General features: G+C 45.2%; 2 non-coding genes across 2 annotated transcripts; both read right to left on the minus strand.

Annotated features, from left to right (window-relative positions):
• Positions 1-162, minus strand: LOC144171229 (U1 spliceosomal RNA). Its single transcript, XR_013322903.1, has one exon. It is a non-coding gene; the product is annotated as a U1 spliceosomal RNA (small nuclear RNA).
• Positions 163-13023: 12861 nt separating this feature from the next.
• Positions 13024-13185, minus strand: LOC144171230 (U1 spliceosomal RNA). Its single transcript, XR_013322904.1, has one exon. It is a non-coding gene; the product is annotated as a U1 spliceosomal RNA (small nuclear RNA).
• Positions 13186-16533: the final 3348 nt, after the last annotated feature.

Consider the following 16533-nt stretch of genomic DNA (forward strand, 5'->3'; position numbering starts at 1 on the left):
AGGGGATCCGCTCTGGCGCAGTTCCCCGCTACCAAAAATTAAGTGCCCCACCTCCCAGTGACGGGATAGTGGCAGGGCCCAACACGGGCGCAGTGCAATGCCCGTGTCCTCCCTGGAGGCACCCCCTCAATGATCAGGGTAACCCCTGCACCAGGTAAGTATGCCGGGGGAGCGACCCGCGTCGCAACGCCACCAAGGAAGGCGCACCGCTGGGCTCCAGTGGGCAGGTGGCGGGAACATCAAAATTAGGCTTTAGAAATATTTGTTCTTTAAAAACATGGGCATGTGTCTGGAAAATCTGCCAAAATTCGCTATTACTTTTCATGCATCATGCAATAATGTACAAGCACTGGTCAATAAATTTTTAGAAGGCATAAAAATTTTGGATAGGCAGCTGCCTTATAATAATATTTATAGTCGCTAGAGGCGTGAATGCGGCGTGCCGGGTCGCTCGCTGGCGAACAGATGGGAAGGAAAATAAGGGATTTGGAATTGTAAAGCTACGATAGTTTATGGAGGCACGGTCTCTGAAATGAGCGCAGAGACGAGAAGTGGATGAACGCATGCAATATCTGCACCGGTAAAAACAAGCGGAATCTCCCGGACATGTTCTACATTGACATAAGTTCAGAGAACGACTCCTTAAAACATGTTCTATCCTTTGTAAGGGGGAATTGTAACCGATTGTAGGTGTTTTTTAAAAAAAAAACCCTTCAATTTTTACTTTACATGCACGGTACCTAGTAAAACAATAAACGGCTTTCAAAACACGAAAAACTTCGCTCGCTGCGGTATGGCCGAAAGGTTTTTGCACTGAAGAAAAAATATCGGAACGGGCATGAATGAAAGACGCACAAACCTCCTGAGAAGCAAATCGTTGGGCAAAGATGCCTATTATTTTTTTATTTACAAAAGAGTGCAGGTTCATTTAAGGGCCCCAGAAGACGGGGCACGAATTCATGCAGAACAGTAACTTCTTGCTATGTTTCATTTAAAGTCACGCGGTTGCACTGGTATTTTTTTAGCGATGGCATCAGAAATGTTTCCTGTGGAGCATTGTAATGACGCCCTTTAAGAGATAAAATTGACTATGAACCTTGCTATGTTCACTCACCAAGCAACTAATACACCATTCTTTTAGCTTCAGAGAGGTTGCAAGCTGGGATAGTTGAAAAAACATTCTTGGATAAAACGAGCGCGAACTCAGACGAAGACGAAGGAAGTGTACCACAAGGACAGCCGCTGGTCTAACAACTAAATTTTAATATCAGAAAGGGTGTATATAAATACTGAACACAAACAATAAAGTAATAAAAAGAATGGGCATAGGCGAAACAAGTTTGCAAAGGTCACGTTGATACCACAAGTAGATGTACGCATGTTACAATCAAGGCACACGCAGATACGCAATCTCTTTATTATGGAGACACATGCTTGTTTGGCTTACACACTTATCACCTCCTGCTGCTATGTGGAATGCCTCCATGACTTCGCGGGTTGTTTGATTACGGTGCCTAAATAAAATGTTAGTGGTAGGAAAATTAGGTTCACATTGGCTGCACTTAGCGCAATGCGAACAAAGATGGGATGATACAGGACCTTTCAATTGTTACCGAGCGACAGACGTGGCCGTACTGTGTATTTGGGTTTTTACAGAAGTGTCTTTCCACTTTGCACGTTGATAATCTCTTCCTTGTCTCAAATTCCCATGCTGTAGTCACGTATTTGGAAACGAATCACCTTTCTCAATACTCTGCTATTAGCATAGATGTGGAAGATCTGTTCTATTCGCTTCCCCATGCCGATCTTTTGCCCGCTGTGAAGCAGTGCATTACGAATGATAACGAGGAAATGACATTTAAAAATGTAAGCAGCATACCTGTTCCAGCTTTCTTGGAACTTTTGACTTTTTATTTAAACTCTTTGGTTGTTTACCAGTGTACACGCAGAAGTCGGGAGTATGTATCGGCTCGCGAGTTGCTCCATCCTAAAGAGATTGCGTATCTGCGTGTGCCTTGATTGTAACATGCGTACATCTACTTGTGGTATCAACGTGACCTTTGAAAACTTGTTTCGATCACGTGCACTGTCTTTTTATTACTTTATTCTTTGTGTTCAGTATTTATATTCACCCTTTCTGATATTAAAATTTCGTTGTTAGACCAGTGGCTGTCCTTGTGGTACACTTCCTTCGTCTTCGTCTGAGTTCGCGCTGGTTTTATCCAAGAATGTCTTTTAGCTTGTTCGGGTTATTCATTCGAAGCTCCATTTTGCTTGCGGGTTGATAAATCTGGAATACTGGTGTGTGTTCGCATCCTTCCCCAGCCCCGTGCGCTTAGTGTGGCCGCGTCAAGCCATAGAAGTGTTAGGAACACGGCTCGTAAATGCAAGTGAACAAAATTTGTGTATCTGTGTGTATGGGGAAAAGGTTCGCTCCTGTCGGTGCAGTTACCAATGACATGCATGATAAATCCGGAAGAATAAGGAGAAGGGAAATGTAGGCAGATGAGACTAGGTACTTACTGGACGTGGCGTGATAAACAGAACGGCAACGAGCCGCACGCGAAGCGTCTGCCTGTAGGTCACTTCTAGAGGAAGCAAAAATGAGAGCTCCTAATTGTCCCTTTAGGGGACAACAAACGCGGAAAATGATGAGCTAAGGGGTAGATACAGCTTGTGAAGCCTCCAGAATTAATTATGTTGAAATCCCACACCCATTGCTCTTCAAAGGACTCAGAACTTAGCGAAAGTTTCCATGCTTCTCTACAATATTTTACATCAAAATTTTATACACATCTACAAAATTGATCCAGTTTAGAACTAAAAATGATCGGTTGATAAGTAGGAGTATAGTGCCAGTAGACAGCTGTCACAGCGCGTTTGAGCACATTTACACTTTAGGACAAAAACGTCGCAAGCTTAAGTACCTTATCATCTTCCGAGCTTCAGTGTGTTCGGTGTCTCACTTAAGGGAGCAACAGTACTATTTATCAAGTAGGCTACTCCGAGCCTATTCACTCACGCGCCTGAGCTAACACCATCCAAACGTTGTTTCAGCTGTCAATATTGCTAATAAACTTCTGCTGCACTTGACAATGAAGAGCCCCATTCGATCCAATCCAATGTAGTGAGGTTTCTTGTGGGGACGAAAATTTGAGAGCAAGTTGTCGGGATTCGAACTATGTTTTGACATTTCCCACTCGCAGGATGTATTAGGTCTCTATTAAGCGAAGAGCCAAAGGACACACAGCTCAACAGATGTTCCAAATGGAGGAGTGGGCCGAGCTTCGTTGTGAGCATGTCCGGTCGTAGTTTTAGAAAGGACACAAAGAGGCACCTCGAAAAACTGTGCTGCGATAAGTGATAGTATTATGCTGCCCTTGAGAGTCTGCGGATACCACAAGAACGCCTAGCAAAAAGTGAAAAGTAGAACAGTCCTAAACCTCCAGGAAAATAGCGCCCCTTTATTCCGTTTTACACGTGGGATCAGCAATTTCCTTTCTAACGATATTGCATAAGGCTAAAGGCTGTGATGCGTAGGAGGAACATGGGCGGACTTTTAATACTCGTGCTTTCACTTTGGTACTCAAACCACCAAGAAGACTTCCTTCCCTCGCAGAACGAACGAGCGTTTTATTAAAACACATTAGGACCCAGGTTGTGGTCTATATTGAGTACTTTATGCCTGCTCAAGTTGACATAGACGCCGCGTCCGTTAGATGGCAATGGTTTGGGACAGCTCCTGGTGTAGACCTTGCATATAAAGTTCATGTGCAGCCGAAACGGAGTTACGTAAGCGTAGTTGCTGATGCTGAAAAGGAAGGCGATGCTGAAAAGGAAGGCGATGAACCGACTATTTTTCTATCCGGATATGCGTACTGGTTCATTTACATATTCACGAAATATGCTCAAGTAGCTAAAATGGCAATTACAGTGTCACGCTGTCAGCCGCGTCGCTTTCGTCCAGGTCAGCACCGAGGCAGGGTTTCCTATCAGCCCCCCTTCTCTCCGTGCCAACTAGTGGTTAAATACCTTTTAAACAATGTTGCTTCGCACCTTGGGCTGGAAATATACTTTAAATGTTCCGAATGGAATCTTATTAGACTGCGTGAGATAAGCAAAAGTACAGGCCGCTGTAATCCCACACTCCGTAGCGCACCCAACAAGTTTTGGTTCTCAAAAATGTGTTTCGGACCGAGCATTGATACTAGAAAATGTTTCCGAAAAACAATGCGGCCGTCAGACTCCTTTGTTTAACGCTGTGGTCAACTGAAAAGGACCACAAGGGGGTTGTTGGAGACTCCCCGTCATTGTGTCGTCGTCAGATGCGACAGATGAGGGCATGGTGACAATTTTTCCGCTTGTTTACATGAAAAGGGAGCCACGGATGCAATCTAACGTACATGTGCCTGTCTTGTGTCTTATGACCAGTTGATAAGCAAGCTATTATATTTAGAGAAAGGGCAATGACGTTCGCTGCTCGTTCACATGCAACTTGACAGGTATTACAAAACCCAGGGAACCCGTCCGCCGTGCGCAGGCATGGCGCACACGGGCATACTGAAAGGAGCTAGGAGCTACTTACACTGCTTCTAACGTGTGTTTGCGGGTTTGCCCTGCGTTTTATCTGTCACTCCAGCCTTTTGCCCACACGTTCATGTGCCTCGTGGCAGAAATAAACCGCGCTAGTAACAGCCATATGTGCCTCTGAGCAGGCAACTGAATGTAAGATAGTTGTAAACACACTTTTTATTTGCTCAAGGGAGACCTATTGGGCCCGCGGGCCACGCCACAATCCCAGCCGTCGGTCTTTTGTGCCCGTTATACAGGAGGGTGGAGGCGAGGATATCAGAACAGCGAGACCGACAGAATTAGTTCCCTTTGTGCGCTATCAGTAGGGGCATTGGATTTCTTTCAAATATCGATGTATTATAGATCCAGCAGGCACGGCACATAAAGCATTTGCGGAGGATAAAAATGGGCTCATGGAAAACGAAGCAGAATTTCAGGCAAATGACACTCAGTTGATACAAGCCACAAAAAAACTGAATTGCCGGATTTGGCTCCATAACTTAGATACTTCAATATTGTTCACATAAAGCAATAAAAGTGTTTTCCTGGTTATTCCTAAGGTAAAAGGCAAACGCACCGTTTTGACACACCCAAGGCCTTCGCTCTCGCGGAAGTTCGTTAGTTTGAGCTGTGGAAGACAATAAAATATTCAGAAATATAATATAAAAGATAGTCTCGTACATTAGCCTATCCCGAAATATGGGTTGCCCCCTTTAATGGGAAGCCTGGACGCATCTTAGAACCTTTCAACAGCATCTGTTTTGCTTCAAAAGACATTAATTTTAGTATGTAACACACTGAGTGAGCGTCGAAGAAAGCGAAAAAAAAACTGGATAAGCAAAGGCAACAGGAGGGAGATTAGTGCGTGCAGGCATAAGAGTCAGGCAACAGTGTAACATTCGTAGGAAAGCATAAACTCATGCCATGAAAGGAGTCCCGGTTTTGGAATACTGAATAGGTTCAACTAGACCTAAGTTTTGTGGCTATGTGGCCGTAAGGCCATAGGCCATTCGCAGTGTCTGCGATGCATTTCGTGTGCGCCTGACCAGACAGATGGCAAGAAGCAGTAGCCCTGCAAATTGGTGACCCCGTTTTGTGCTCTTTATTCATGCAACGACAGTTCCAGGTATTATTACACGTTTGCCGCTTGCAGTCCTCAAGTTCCTGACCAAGACTGTATCAAAAGTGGTACAATTAGAAACTCCTGTTGAAGTAAATATCCTCGGACATTTCTTGGAGCATTGGACAGTTTTAGTGACTTTGTGGCCATCCCTAGGAAAGCTGAAATGTTACAGCCCCCTTGTTAAGTTTGTGATTCGAGATGAGCAACTTGCAAGACCCAGCGTTGTTTTCCTACCTTTGCACAACGATGCTCCTACCATTTTTTCCGGACATTATAAAATTTCAAAAGTATCACGCAAATGTGTAATGCATATCTTCAGTGAAAAGACATAAAGATATTGTTGACAACTTAGGACGCCACTGCCGTCAAGTTGCTTCTCTAAACCAGCGAGAAATAAATGGGCCATCCAAGCCATGCACGACCTATAACATCCGCCAGCTGGTTAAAACTGTTAGCGACATCTTGGACGATCAGCTGCTGCCGCGGGAAACACCCTATGCGGAATTGAACTTACTACGCAAAAGTTGATGGGCCGGGCAAAATTTGTCATGTTGACCTACCTAACAACGAACGTACTTTGATGGATGCTTACCATTTCATAATTTCATAATAATGCGCTGCAGTGACCCTTAGGACACCGATATGTTGTTTTTGAACCATAAAGTAGACCTTATTATGAGCAACCATTGCGTAAACTGCGCCTCTCCGTGCTTCTACTTTTCTACTACGCGTATGGAGGTATCCCTCGCATGAGCATATGCATTTTTGTTCCTACCACTGTCTTGATGCCGCCATCCTTCGCTCCCACTTGGATGTCATTCTTTGTGGTATTTCTGCAATTGCTATCTTTCACTGCAGTGGTTTGGATAATTCTTCGTTTGAATTCTTCCCTAGATCAATGCGAAAAATTCAGTACTGGAATCGCTATCTTCTCTCTAATCAGCACGTACCTTGTGCATTCACTGCAACCTAGAGTGACGTTGAGCAGTACTTCAAGCAAAATCGCGCTGTGCGCACGAATGATAGGCATCTTGTTCTGAACTATGTTCATACTAAATTTTCGGCTTATCGTAGTGTTGCTGCCTACACGCCAATCATTAAAGCCACTGGAGAACTAGAAGCCTGGCTTGATGCTGGCAAGATTTCACCTTGCGCAGCCAGTTTCATGGCTAAGTATACATGTGAGAAAACGTCAAACTTGAGCTACTCAGAGTCCTCACTCTCGCTATTTAGGAATTGCAAGAAAGATGGCATAACTCAAGCGCCTGAGAAGAATTGTTATGGACGATCGAAGAACGGCACCCACACTGTTATTACAGCGTGCATAGGTAGGCATGTGGCCCAATGCAAAAAACCATAGCTTGGTACCCGAAGAAGACACCTTATTTATGTTTTTGGACACAACACAAACACACGGCATGTTTCCCCTAAGGTAAGCACTGAAATTATGTATAAATGTACAAACGTTTGGGCAATGTAACCGGACTAGCATCCTGTATATTTCTTTATACAGGTTGTTCCCGTAACAAAGTGGGGGTGTTATTCAGCTCTAATAGAAGGAATTATCGTACTTGGTTTCATGCCAAAATATATATCAATAGAATAATTTTTTTCCGCTAATGATTCTTGATACGGAGGCGTCATGTGGGCAGCTTTTTAAACGGAAGATGTAGGCGTGGCTCTTGAGCGATAACAGAACTTCTGGTGAGAGGACGATTTCTCAGTAACTCTTTTTTTTCGCATTACGGGCAGTAAACAAGTTTGCATGTCTAGATGCTTTTCGTTTGGTCTACGTGCGGTTGTAGATATACTTCTGGCAAAAGAAGATGCTTCGTCTGCTAAAAAACGCAGCTTTTTACAGTTGTCACAAGCGCTATTCTACAGCAAATATATTATCCCACATGGCTGTAGCCAATCTGCGAGTCCTACCGTGAAGGAGAAAATGAATTACTTTTGTGTTCCGCACAAATAACTAAAAGAAAATGACTGCGCTGTTAGCTGTGCCTCAGCCTTCGTCGCAATGGTTTCCGGAGCCCGCACAATAGTTATTCTTGTGTATGACTTCAGCTTCAGCCTAAGCTTAACTATGGCCAAAATAAGACTCTACAGAAAATAACCAGCGCGTCGTAAGTGAAAAGTGATCGAAATATTTCCGTAGTATGAAAATGTTTCTGCGAATAATTTTACCCGCGAAGAGAAATTTGGAGTTTAACATTTCCTGAATATATGATGACATAGTGCCTGCCTAGACAACTAAGGTCAGGGCGTGGTTGCAGTCTATGCTCATTGCGGGCACAAAAGAAGCATTAAAATTGCCATATCCACATTGGAATGTGCCAACCTTAAAGTTGTCGTCTATGCAGAAAGGTACGCAGGTAAGACGAAGAAAAAGAACCTGTTGGGGAGAGAGAGATAATAAACTTTATTTAATGAGAGGAGTCAAGCGGGCAGTTTCCTCAGTTTAGGACCCCGTTGGAGCGTCCAGCCGCCTCAGCCCGGTGGATCAGCCGAAGCTACTCTTCGAGGATAGAGCTGGCCAGCACTTCCTCCCACTGCTCAATCGAGGGGTTTGGTATCGGGGAAAGTGAGGGGTAAGCTGGCACTCCCACACCATGTGATACAAGGTGCAGGGCGCGTTGCAGAATTGGCACTGTGAGTAGTATATTGTTGGCCGACGCAGATTGCCATTATCTGCTCTTCAATGAAGGCAATCGGCGTACTAGGTACATATCTCTTTTGGATTAGACTACTTTTTCTTAAGCGAAATTCAACATTCAAGACGGCTCCGTGTCATCTGAGCGCGACGGCTTAGCAAATCATTCTTTTGAACGGGTTTGAGAAGTTTCGGCACCAAGGTCGTGCTTCCCAGTGTGTTAGTTGTGATGCTGACTTCCGCAGATTAATAAATATTTACATACTCTTATAGACATTCAAGCGTTACACAGATGACGGGGTGCATAATTAAATAAGCAGGTCTCAGCAGCGTACGGGCAGAGGTCGGCAGGCCCCCTCACGAGTGCACTCACGCATCGCCCCCTCACCACTCATGAGTGAGTGGTGAGTGAGCCTCGCAATCGTTTTCGACTGGCGAGTGCGAGTGAGTGGGAGCCCCACCCACGTAGAGCCCTGCTCACTACTCGCGTGTGCACGCGCCACTGGCGTCGAGACGTACTCACTAGTCGCGAGTGCGAGGGCCATTCGCGGCGAGCCCCACTCACCACTCGGGAACGCAGCTGCACTCACCACTCGGGACTGGTGAGCCTCACTCGCCACTTCCGAGCGCTGAGTCCCGCTCGCCACTTGGGAATTCACTCACGCGATTTGCGGTACTTACCGCGGTGAGCACCGCTACTGTGCTTGTACTCGATTTGGCCTATTCGTTGTAGGAGCCGCTAGCTGTGATGGCTGTTATTGGTGCGATTGCTTTTGTCTTGGGAAATATGTCGTCACTGCGCTCTCGGCATTGTGAATTGCAGAATTAACTCTCTGGTGGTGTGATAATTTAGGAATATCATTTGGACGGACTTCTGACACCGTAATGTATTGTTGCTGTTCTGTTTCATGACTCATGGAGGTTCACTGGCACACTCGCGTGTGACGGATGACGACGAGGGATGAGCCTGAGCGCGAGTAAGTGTGAGTCGTGACGGCGAAAAGTGAGCGTGAGGGAGTACGAGTGGTGAAAAAGAGTTGTGAATGTGAGCTTGAGTCAGTGCGAGGGGTTAGGGCGAATGGTGAGCGTGGGCTAGAGTGAGTGCGAATGGCGACGGCGAGTGGTGAGCGTTACAGTAACTGACTGCGAGTGGTCACGGAGACTGCTGAGCGTGAGTGTGAGTGAGTGGAAGAAGAAATATATATTTTTCGGTGTGAGTATGAGTGAGTGGCGTTCAGTTTTGAGGAGGTATGCGTACGCAAGAAGAGAAAGCATTTCAGTGTGTCGCTGGTTTCTATCTGCTTTTCAAGAAAATCTATTTGACAGAGACCTTCTCTGCTAATGCGCTATGGCTACAGGTTTTTGAGGTAAACTTCCAATTGCGGACAACGCATGCTTTAGCTGTACAAACCCATTCTCAGTTCACTGAATCTATTCCCGTGTCATTCAATATCGACTTGAAACTCCCGCTTGAACGAAAAACAAAGGACGTAGGAAGAAAACAGGGACAAAACGCTGACTATCAACGTATTTAATAACAAAAACGGGAACATACATAAACCATTAACAACATTTCATTGCTACACTTGCCCAAAATGCCCCGCGCACATAAAGGATATCGACGTACTTGGAAAAAAGCAATCGCTTCGCTCGTGAAGACGTCGAGGCAGTGGCTATCAATTGAAAAGCTGACACGTAGCTCCCTAGCTGCCGTAGGTTCCGTAGCCCTAACAGAGAAAGAAATGTACCTTCTTCGGGATTATCCTGTTGAGTAATCTCGGAGGATGGAGTGTCGTTCTTTGCAAATGTTGTGCGATGTTTTATGTAAATATGTTCTCTTTTTTGTTAGTAAATTCAGTTGATAGTCAGCATTGTGTCCGTGTTTTCTTCCTACGTCCTATGTTTTTCGTTGAAAATGAAGTTTCAAGTCGATATGAACCAACTCGCCCAAACCCAATCAATTCTAATGTCCTATATTTTTCCACTCTTATGGATCCTAATTGCCAGTAGATCATAAAAAAATGTTTAAGCTTTCGGGCGAGTTCTTTTATCTGCCTAGTTGTAACGACTGTTGTACTAGTTCTGACCCCAAATCCCCACAAAATTCCCTTTTTGGACCACGTTGCCTCGTCTCCGCATAGAACCCCTTCCTAAAAATATAAACCCCTCCTGGCGTGCCATTCGCTGCCGCCTGGCTGTAGAGCCATTACCAAGCATGCCCCCTTCCTAGAAAAACAGGAATGAGCGCTATATTTCACAGACGCCCGTTCTTTTTTGTCTCCGAAAACAGAAACCGCAGCCTCCTTCCGCAACGTGTTGCTGGTTTACGCACAAACGCCCTACCTCTGCCCGCCAGATGCCACTACCTTAAAGGAGCACTCCATCATTTTGGCCGAAGAGCATGCCGCTGTCTCAACGTCCACCGAACGGCCAACTTATATGTTCACAGACTCACACTCCACCATTCGAAATTATTTACGCTATACAGCCGTCAACCACGCCTCTTCTAAGCTAGTAACTGACACTCTCAAGAGCTATACCTTTCACTTCTTTGTCCTTTGCCACGCCAACTTGAACGGAAACGCAAGTGTAAACGCTTTTTCCCAAAATCTATCTTAAGGTCCGTCTATGCTTTGGTCAACCTCATACCATCTTCCTTCCATTCGTCGCCGCGGTCGTGTGCCCCGAAAATTCACTGTACTCTCCTATTGCCTCGACCACCCAGCCTACCCGTCTTAAGACCCACGCCTCAGTCACGCCCAAACCGTTCTTTTCCACCCGGCTCATGCCCACGCCCTCACATCTCACCACATTTTACACCGCATACGCAAGTGGTTAGCTCCCCTAACCTGACCGTCCTGCGGCGCGTCCTGGGACTGCCACCCCCCGAACCTCCCCCCTCCCTCTCGCGCTTCATGTCATGGGAGACAGGGCTGACTCCCCTACCCGGAATATACTTTCGGGGCACAAAAAAGGCTCTCTGTCGTCATGTCCAGAAGATCTTCGAGGACATTCTGGACTACTATGAAGACCCTGGCGCCAAAGCCCCCTATGTTTAGCTGACCTGGACTTAGGGCGGTGACTGGGATATACACGTTTTTTGTTCCCTCTCTCTCTCCCAGACTAGCTGGAATCCTGTCATTGAAGGCCCCAGCCCTCCGGATTATGATTAGTAAGCCGTCCATCAGATATGATTGTTTACGCTGGCCATCAAATACTCTCAGAATTTTGTGGAACACTTTATTTTAGAAGCCCGGCTGCTCTACTGATATTTTAGTTTCAACCAACTTCAGACCTCTTTGCCCAAAACTGAAGCTATGGTCTCGTGGAGTGCGGAAACACGGCTAAACAGGAAAGGAAAGAAGGAATTTTAGTAACACAAGGATGACGATTCGGCAATGATTGGTGGTGGGTAGCCGGGGTTGAAGAAGTGGAAACGACTTCACATTCGCAAAAGAACATCGCTTGCGAGCGCAGTCCCAGAATTAGCCGAAAACTTTCTTGGCTGCTCTTGCACCAAGTAGAGCGAACATATTATGCTTCTCGTCTTCTGTGCTCCAATTGGCTTGCAGTAGTGTGCAGATATAGAAAATATTGCCACTGTTCCCTCTGGCTCCTGTTGAGAGCATCACGCACGAGGGTTGTTTTGCTGATGGGGATGGATTGATGATGATATTTCCCGTGATGTAATTGGCCGGTCGCCCCGTTTTTGGAATGTAGTTCCGCCATTTTTGGAGGCCTACGTCTGTGAGCGCAGCCCAAACTCGAGAATTTGAATAGAAAACTGTAGGGCACGCGGTTAAATAAGGAACTTAATTTTTTTTGCCGGACCTTTCTCGCAAATTTGCTCCGTAGTTCTACGAATTAGTTGACTCCTATTGGCTTCCGCCGACACCCAATACCTGTGCGTTGTTGTTTCTGTTTAGCGCATTTGTTGACTTGAATTGCCCATTGCTGCTGTGGGAAAATGTGCAAAGGAAGAAAGTGATAATGAAATGCAGAAAAATAAAGGGGGAAACAATGACCTGGGTTTTTTCGAATAATCAGGGGTAAGGCGCCAATGTCGTAAAGCGGAAATCTTACGATGCACCCCTCAGGCGGTAAGTATCCGAACATGGAGCCTGGTGCAGATGGCGCAGCTCGTGGATCCAGAAAAATCTAGTCTAGCGCCAACCATTACATAATGCTGCTCGCTGCTGGTGGAACCGAGTCTGGGCAGACTTAACAAGCAGAGAATCGGCTGTCCACCACACTGCAGACTGGCCAGGGCTCTAGTACTGAGGTCTGAGCAAAGCGGACAGACTAAAATGAGGTACTAATGGTTCGCTTAAACCATGTACGTATCCCACGTTCCCGAGCTGTAAGGGGGTGAACTTGGGTTTTGCGGTGTTCGGAAAGGCAGCAGCGAGAAGGAGTTAGGGATGTGCAAGACTGGACTTGTCAGATCGTGACTTGCTCAGACGATGAATGTGGCGTCAAAAAGAGGACGAATTCTGAATGGGTCATGCGGGTCGGAACTCTGGGCAAGCGCTCCAGAACCTGCCCCTCTGCAAACGCATGAAACATACGGAGGCATGTACCCAGCGCTCCGCTCTCGTATGACCTTTCTGACCTAACAGTTTGAACACCCAGTGCAGCTAACGCCATTCAGTCTGTCTTTGGAATTGTACAAGGAAGGGGATCCGCTCTGGCGCAGTTCCCCGCTACCAAAAATTAAGTGCCCCACCTCCCAGTGACGGGATAGTGGCAGGGCCCAACACGGGCGCAGTGCAATGCCCGTGTCCTCCCTGGAGGCACCCCCTCAATGATCAGGGTAACCCCTGCACCAGGTAAGTATGCCCGAGGAGCGTCCCGCGTTGCAACGCCACCAAAGAAGACGCAGCGCAGGTCTTTAGTGGGCAGGTTCCGAAATATCAAAATTAGGATTCGGAAATAATTGTTCTTGAAAAACATGGGCATGTGTCTGAACAAGCTGCCAAAATTTGCTATTACTTTTGATGCATCGTGTAATATTATGTAGGCACTGGGCAAAATTTTTTTAGAAAATACGAATATTGTGGTTAGGCAGCTGCTTTGTAATAATATTTATAGTCGCTAGAAGCGTAAATGCGGCGTGCCGGGTCGCCTGCTGGGGAACAGATGGTAAGGAAAACAAAGGGTCCAGAATTGCAAGGCTGCGAGAGTTCATTAACGCACGATCTCTCAAAGAGGGCAGGGAGAAGAAGTGGATGAACGTAGATTATCTCCGCACCGGTATGCGCAAGAAGAACCTCCCGGTCTTGTGCGTCATTCACAGAAGTTCAGAAAACCACTTTATAATACATGTTCGATCCTCTTTTTGGGGGAATTGTAATGGAATGAAGGTGTTTTTACAAAGAAAACCCTTCACTTGTCATTTTGCATGGTTATGAAATCTTTCAAAACACGAAAAACGCCGCTCTCTGCGATATGGCTGAAAAGTTGTAGCACTAAAGAAAAAACATCAGAACTGTCATGATTGAAAGACGCATAACCTATTATTGGAGCAAGGCCTTGGGCAAAGTTGTTAATTAATGAATATAATAATTAATATTTATTATGCAATATTATTTTCTAATTTATTTAGTTATTAATTCGCAGAATACTGCAGGCCCATTTAGGGCCCCAGAAGTAGGGGTTTGAATTGTTGCAGAACATCCGTCAATAAAAACTGGATCATGTAAAAAAATAAGGTAATATCGCTTGTAGATAGATTTGTCCCTCTCCGTACCGTCTGTTGTGCCTATCGCTCCCCGTGGTTTACATCCGCCTTAAATAGGCTTTGCAATAAAAAAGTGGTTGTACAGCAAGGCGTTGAAAGCTAACAACAGCGAAAGGTGGTCTCTTTATAACAGCATGGTTTCGGAATATAAACAGCTTTGAAAGAGGCCATACATCTGTTCTTTTCCATAACGCTTCCTTCGCTGCTTCAAACTAACCCGCGTAAATGTTGGGAAATAATCAATGGATCCAAAGAAAAAGCTATTACTCCTTGCGACGACCGAGGTAATATTATTCCGGCGAATGAATGCTTTATAGTATTGCAAAGTGTTTTCCTGCAGTCTTTTTCGGAGGATGTAACTGCAGTACACCAAGTTTTTGCTATGTATACTTTCCATTAATGGACCCGGTCTTCGTCGATTGGGAGGGCAGAGCAAAGCTCATTCAAAACTTGAAATCATCCGCATCACCTGGTATCTATGGAATCACATCACAGTTTTTGAAATATACTGCAACGTATTCGTCAATATTGTTGTCTAAAGTCTTCACTGAGTCACTGGAGTGTTCGATGCTGCCAGGTGATTGGAAGGCGGGGAAAGTGGCTTCAATACCGAAGCAACGTAACACTACACAACCCACCAACTACCGACCAATCACGCTAACTAGTGTCCTTGAAACATTTCGAGCATGTCATCTATTCCCATCTTATAACGTTTCTTGAATCTGATAACTTCTTCAACAAACATCAGCCTTGCTTAAGCAAGTATCGTTCTTGTGAAACCCAACTTGTACTGCTTACGAATGACCTATTTTCTGTCACGGACCGCGGATCTTTCATTGACTGCATCTTTCTCGACTTCAAAAAAGGCTTTGATAACGTTTCTCACCGTCTTCTATTATTAAAATTAAGCTAACCTAATATTGGTTATGCAATTCTAAGACGGATGGAAAAATTTTTGCTTAATCGAACACAGTGCGTTTCTACTAAAAACTACAACTCACCTGCATGCCCTGTATCTTCCGGTGTATCACAAGGCTCTGTGTTAGGTCCACTTCATTTCCTAATATACATTTACGATCTACCTAACAACACCTCTTCCCCCATCCGGCTATTCACAGACAATTGTTCAATTAACACTGAAATAACTAATCCTAATGACTGCTCTACACTTCAAACTGACATAAACAGCGTTTCCTCTTGGTGTGATGACTAGTTATTGACACTGAATGTTCGTAAATGCAAGGCTATATTAATTACACCTAACCGCAACAACGGCATTCCCTACCCTTACCTACAAAAAATAGCTCTCTCGAGGCTGTTAATACGTACAAATAACTTGGTGTTCACATAAGCAATAACCTCTTGTGCAAACGCATGTTGATTACGTAACCAGCAATGCTAACCACATGCTTGGCTTCCTGCGCCCTAACTTCTCTCTCGCCCCTCTTTCTTTAAAACTACTGTTATACAAAACCCTCGTCAGATCAAAACTAGAATATGCCTCTTCAATTTGGGACCCGCATTTCTTATTCCATTCCAACTCCGTTGAATCCATTCAGAACCGTGCTGCCCGATTTATTGTATGCAAACATTTTCGGAATCCAGTGTATCTTCAATTAAAATGCATTTGCATCTTCCTGACCATTCAGTAAGAAGAAAAATAGACCGTGTTGTGCCTTTTTCATCAGCCTTATTTTACTAACCCTGACATCAAGTGCGACCTTTTTCAGTTCCTTCATATGTTTTCTCACGCATTGATCCCAAATTCAAGGTTGAATTGCCATCCTGCCCCACAAACTTGTGTTTCAATTCCGTTGTACCAAAAACTGCGTCGGAATGCAACCACCTCCCCGCTTCGATCGCCAGCATCCCTGAACCTTCATTATTCAAGGCGGCCATATCAAACTCTTTTTAAAACTTGTATGACCCACTCCGGTTGAACTGGCATTTTTTGTAGGGACGGCGAGAGAAGTTTTCCCTTTGTGCATTGTAGCGAAGCCCTTGTAGGGCTAGAATTTCCAATAAACGTTGCTGCGTTTACTCGCTAAGCAACTAAAGCACTAAGCAACCACTCTTTTACCTAGTTCGGGTGATTCCTTCAAAACGTCATATTTCTTGCGGGTTTTTAAATCCGGTATACTGGTGTGTGTTCGCATCTTTCCCCAGCCCCGTGCACTACCGGCGGCCGCGTCAAGGCGTAGAAGTATGAGGAACATGGCTCGTGAATGCAAGTGAACCCAATTTGTGTATCTGTGTATGGTGAATAGCTTCGCTCCTGTCCGTGCATTTGACAATGACATGCGAGATAAATCCGAAAAAAGGAGAAGAAGAGAAATGTAGGGAGAGGAGACTACGTACGTACTGAACGTGGCGTGATAAACAGAACGGCAACGAGTCGCACGCGACGCGGCTGCCTGTTGTTCACTTCTTGAGGAAGAAAAAAAT

This window comes from Haemaphysalis longicornis, unplaced genomic scaffold (genome assembly GCF_048455015.1).
Source record: "Haemaphysalis longicornis isolate Haplotype H1 unplaced genomic scaffold, Haemaphysalis longicornis Haplotype H1 scaffold_2, whole genome shotgun sequence".
NCBI classification, from domain to species: domain Eukaryota; kingdom Metazoa; phylum Arthropoda; class Arachnida; order Ixodida; family Ixodidae; genus Haemaphysalis; species Haemaphysalis longicornis.